We start from the raw sequence: 6,000 nt of genomic DNA on the forward strand, positions 1-6,000 counted from the left end.
GGGCCCCATATCTGTTCTGTAAGGGCAACTGGGAAGGTTGGGGTGAGGGAGGCCGGGAGGGCCTCCCTGATACTGCTTAAGCTCTCCACCTCCTCCTTCAGCTCTGCCACCAGGCTGAGCAGATCATCCACCTGGTCGCAGCGCACACAGGTGTCGTCTCTGCTGCCCTCCTGTACCAGAGACAGGCTCAGGCACTCCCTGCAGCCGGAGACCTGGACAGATGTGTCTTTGCGTAGGGGCTCCGTCTGGGTCGCCACGTTTCTCCTGGCGATGGCTTTCGGCCGAGTGGAAACCATGGCCAGGTCCTCTTCTGGGAGGGCGACGACCACGACTTGAGCTCGCCTCTAGAGCCTGGAGGGGGGCTGCGCCCTGTTCGCATGAACTGCCGCGCCAACTGCCACGCCACGCCCTTCTGACGCTCCACGCCCTGTTTGCCCGCCCTGTTTCACTGCGCTCCAGGTCGCTCGTGCTCCCTGGGGGCTGCTCTTGTACCTGAGGGGGTTTGGCCGCCGTCCTGCCTGTCCCCGCCCGCGCTGAGTCAGAGCCGCCGCTCGTCAGGAGCTCGGTCCTCCGGCTCGGGGGAGGGGGGCTGGGGCACCCTCTCGCTCCTGCGCTTTTGCCTTGGCGGATTTTGCAGCGATTTTGCCACTTTACGAAGGGTCCCCGGCGCGATCCTCCTCTCCGGAGCCCTTCGCCTTGGTGGGATGAGGTTCTCTGTGTCCTCTTTGCCTCAGTCTTCCCCTGCAAGGTCTGCCAGGCCTCTGGGACTCAGGGCAGGACTCTGGAGGAGATCAAGCAGCGGTGCATGGGGATCAAGTCAGGGATCACTTGAGCCAACGCAATCCTTACCAGTCGAGGGGACAGGAGGGGTGGCATCCCAGGGAGCTGAGAGAGCAGCCCAAGGTCACAGTGAAGCCACTCTCCATCATCTTTCAAAGGTGGTGGTGTCTGTGGGGATTCCCTGATGACTCGCAGCACCCAAACCTTGCACGCACCTTTCAAAACTGCCCCAAGGATGTGCAGAGGAGCGGAAGGCTGTGCCCCACATCGTGTTCCCTCAGATCCCATTTCTGGGGGTCTGAAAGAGAAGGTGACTGGATTTACTGCATTTAGCTTGTCTCTCGCCTTCCTCTTTGCTTTCTGTGATGAAAGGACAGGACTGCTGGACACAGGGAGACCAGTGGTTGTCTTTTCACCTGGAAGTCAGTGAAAGTTTCAACATCACCCCCCACAATATTCTTGTCCCAAGTTCGGATATTAAGGTCTGCATAGGTGGATAAGTAGATGGGTAAATAACCAGATGGATGGTTGGGCTCAGAGGGACGTGATCAATGCGTGGTACTCTGCCTGCAGGCATCGAGCTAGTAGGGTCCTGCAGGGGTCTGTCCTGCCACCTGCCCTCTTTAACGTGCTTTCAATGACCTGGAGGAGATGAGCGAGTGCTTTTTCATCGCATTTGCAGATGGACACCATATTGAGGAGAGCAGACACTGCACTGGAGGGCAGGCCTGCCATCCCAAAGAACAGAGACAGGCCACAGGGATTCGCAAAAAGTAACATCATGATGTCCAGTAAACACAAATTTGCAAGTCCTGCCTGAGGTGCACCAATCCCGTGCAGTGACAGAGGCCAGGGGTTGTGTGGCTGGGTAGCAGCTCTGCAGGAAAGGCTCTGCTGGTCCTTGGATTTCATTAGGCAAAACAGGAGCCATCAGCAAAGAAGGCCAACAGCATCCTTTGCTTCTCTCTTCATTCCTTGAAATTACAAGTGCTTCTCTTTTCTTATCCTAATACCCTCCAAAAAGAACAGCCTACCCTCTGAAACCTTTCCCCATTGGCCGTGCATTTCTTTTTTTCGTTCCCTCTTTTGGCATTTCTGAGATGGTTGCTGTGGAAGTTTTCAACCTTGGGTAGCAATTCCATTAAGCACATCATTCTCTTTCAGTCCTTGGAGTGTCCTGCTATTCCCCATATTGTTACCCTGTTTGAGACACTGACCCACAAACCTTAACTGCTGACGTGTTGGAGTTTCAGTCGAGAGGGACCTCGACACACATGGGGACTTGGCCAACAGAAACCTCCTGAAGTTTTAAAGGCAAAGGGGCCAAGGTCTGCACCGGGTCAGAAGAACCTCGTGCATCAGGACAGGCTGGGACCTGACTGGCTGAGGATTGTTCTGAGGAGAAGGGCATGGGAGTTCTGGTGGATGCCGTAGGAGCCCATGGGTTTCCCATTTTGAAAGGAGGATGGAGAAACTGGAGAAGGTCCAGAGGAAGGCTGTTACCATGGGCTTAGGAGCCTAAAGCACATGAGCTGTGTGGAGAGGCTGAGGCAACTGGGCCTCTTTAGTCTGCTGAAGGGGAGGCACAGGGCAGTCTAAAAGCAGGCAACACCTGCCTGGAGAGGTGGTAGAGCCAAGCTCTTCTGCAATGGCAGATGGTATGGCAGAGACAACAGCCACAAGCTTCTTCCTGGGGGCTTCAGACTTGGCCTCAGGAAAGACTGGCTAGGAGGGTGATGCTGCAGTGCAGCAGGACACCCAGAGACTCTCTGTGCTCTCCATCTTTGGAGGTTTTCAGGTTTCAACTCTACAAAGTCACAGCCGACCTGACCCGCGGTTGGTGATTCCCCAGCCTTTGGTTGGAGCGTGGACTGGAGACCCCCAGTAGTCCCTTTTCCCACCATCTCTTCCATGCCCTTGTGCCTTAGTGTCCCCATGTTGTGGAGGATCACAAAATCAAACTAGGCAGGTGATAGGTTCAAAACTAAACTTGATTTAAGCAAAAATTGTTTAGCAGCAAAGTAACTGAAAATGAGGCTCAAAAAAATCATTCAACACTCTGACGGTATCAGTAAACCATAGGTTCAGGATGGTTTATGAGGAATTAATACTACATGGCCGGCTTTCGAAATGAGCATCTAAAATATGTACAGTCACTGACCTATAAGATGAGGGCTCTCAACCTCGTTAACTGCTTCCTCTTGGATTATGGGGGGTTTATCCTGCTCGCCGTCCCTGTCTTCCAGCTCAGGGGGCTGAGTACCCTGAGGATAACTGCTCTGACTATTAAAGACTGAGGCAAAGAAGGCATTGAGTACCTCAGCCTTCTCCTCGTCCTCGGTGGCACTGTTCCCCACCCCCTCCAATAAAGGATGGAGATTCTCCTTGGCTCTTTTTTTGTCATTAATATATTTGTAAAAACATTTTTTGTTGTCTCTTATGACAGTGGCCAGATTGTGTTCTCGCTGGGCTTTTCCCTTTCTAATCTTCTCTCTGCATGACCTAACGCGAGTCCCCCATTGGAGACCTGCTGCTCTGAGGAGACCAACTCAACTTGCCCTCAGTGGGGCTCCATTTATACCTTAGATGAATCTGACCTGTGGTCAACTCTGAGTGGCTGAGAGCCTTAATTTTCTTACTCCTCGCCCAAGGTGTATACGTGACCATAATTACTGACCGAAAGTGCGTTCGTGACGGTTGGCACTCGCCACCGTAAGGGCGCGAAAAGTAAGGACGCAGCGGTCCTGATGCCCCTGGTCTTTTATCGGGGTGGGTGCACCTGCCACAAGCTGCTTCTGGGGAAATGGCAAAACCACTGACACAGACTCCTGCTCGAGATGCTGGAGAACCCCATCACTGGACAACAGACAAGGGAAAGGCATCTGAGCTTTTGAAGACGCATTAATGACTGCACCTGCTCTGGGATTGCCAGACTTCATGTTTGTACGTGAAGAAATGTAACTATCCCAGCCAAAACCAGAACAGTCTGGTAGCTCAAGGACCCTTTGCTTGTGTCCCTAGGACAGCTGCCGCAGCACTCCTGGTTGAACAGAGTGACAATGTGGTGCTTGGATCCCCTCTAGTGGTACAAAGGCCACATGAAGTTGAAATGCTGCTGTCACAGCACCTTACCCAGGCACTGGGTACATCATTATGAGCTGATTCTCTTAACAGTGGAAAACATAACAATGAAGTGATGTAACACGCTGAACCCTGCTACTCTGCTCTCTCCTCCTGGGGAAGAAAATCCACATCCTGATTGTGTGGTAAGAGCCTGTGAAGCCAGAAAGACTTGAAAATATTTAACAGATGTACCATTTCCAGATCCTGATCTTGAGCTATGTGTAGACAGGTCCTCATATTTTCTGAACAGTAATTGGGTTAGAGGTTATTCAGAAACTCCTGAAAATGAAGTAGCAGAGACTTCAGCACTCAGTCTGAAGCTGAGTGCCCAAGCAGCAGAATTGATTGCATTAACAAAGACTTTCCAGCTGTCTAAAGAAAAGACCGTAAATATATGTATATTCTATCACCATTATTATTATTATTATTTTCCCTTTCTTTTCTGTTCTATTAAACTCTCTTTATCTCAATCCACAAATTTTACTTTTTTTTTTTTTCTGATTCTCTCCCCCATCCCACTGTGGTGAGGGGCAGTGAGCGAGCAGCTGTGTGGTGTTTGGCTGCCTGCCGGGTTAAACCACAATCATCTCTACCAGTATGTGTAATGATATCAATATCTGCAATGGGATCAGTATCATAGAATCATAGAATAGTTTGGGTTGGAAGGGACCTTTAAAGGTCATCTAGTCCAACCCGCCTGCCATGGGCAGGGACATCTTCAGCTAGATCAGGTTCTCAGAGCCCTGTCCAACCTGACCTTGAATGTTTCCAGGGATGGGGCATCTACCACCTCTCTGGGCAACCTGTGCCAGTGTTTCACCACCCTCATTGTAAAAAAGTTCTTCCTTCTATCTAGTCTGAATCTACTCTCTTTTAGTTTAAAACCATTCCCCCTTGACCTGTCGCAACAGGCCCTGCTAAAAAGTCTCTTCCCATCATTCTTATAAGCCCCCTTTAAGTACTGAAAGGCTGCAATCAGGTCTCCCCAAAGCCGCCTCTTTTCCAGGCTGAACAACCCCAACTCTCTCAGCCTTTCTTCACAGCAGAGGTGTTCCATCCCCCTGACCATTTTTGTGGCCCTCCTCTGGACCCGCTCCAACAGCTCCATGTCTTTCCTGGGCTGGGGGCTCCAGAGCTGGATGCAGTGCTCCAGGTGGGGTCTCACCAGAGCAGAATGGAGGGGCAGAATCCCCTCCCTCGACCTGCTGGCCACGCTGCTTTTGATGCAGCCCAGGATACAGTTGGCCTTCGTGGTTGTGAGCGCACATTGCCGGCTCATGTCCAGCTTTTCCTCCACCAGGACACCCAAGTCCTCCTCGGCAGGGCTGCTCTCAATCCCTTCATCCCCCAGCCTGTATTGAGACCGGGGGTTGACCCAACCCAGGTGCAGGACCTTGCACTTGGCCTTGTTGAACCTCCTGAGGTTCACACGGGCCCACTTCTCCAGCTTGTCCAGGTCCCTCTGGATGGCATCCCATCCCTCAGGTGTGTCAACCGTACCACTCGCTTTGGTGTCATCTGCAAACTTGCTGAGGGTGCACTCGATCCCACTGTCTATGTCATTGATGAAGATATTAAACAGTAACGGTCCCAATACAGACCCCTGTGGGACACCACTGGTCACCGATCTCCGTCTGGCCGTTGAGCCATTGGCCACTACCCTCTGGATGCAAACATCCAACCAATTCCTCACCCACTGGACACTCCACCCATCGAATCCATACTTCTCCAGATTAGAGAGAAGGGTGTTGTGGGGGACCGTGTCAAAGGCCTTACAGAGGTCCAGATAGACGACATCTGTAGCCCTTCCCATGTCCACTGATGTAGTCACTCCATCATAGAAGGCCACTAGGTTGATCAGGAAGGACTCGCCCTGGGTGAAACCATGCTGGCTGTCTCAACTCACCTCCCTGTCTTCCATGTGCCTTAGCATAGCTTCCAGGAGGATCTGTTCCATGATCTTCCCAGGCACAGAGGTGAGACTGCCTGGCCTGTAGTCCCCCGGGTCTTCCTTTTTTCCCATTTCAAAAATGGGGGTTATGTTTCCCCTTTTCCAGTCAGCGGGAACTTCACTGGACTTCCACGGCTTCTCAACTA

The sequence above is a fragment of the Calonectris borealis genome, unplaced genomic scaffold (genome assembly GCF_964195595.1).
Source record: "Calonectris borealis unplaced genomic scaffold, bCalBor7.hap1.2 HAP1_SCAFFOLD_66, whole genome shotgun sequence".
NCBI classification, from domain to species: Eukaryota; Metazoa; Chordata; class Aves; order Procellariiformes; family Procellariidae; genus Calonectris; species Calonectris borealis.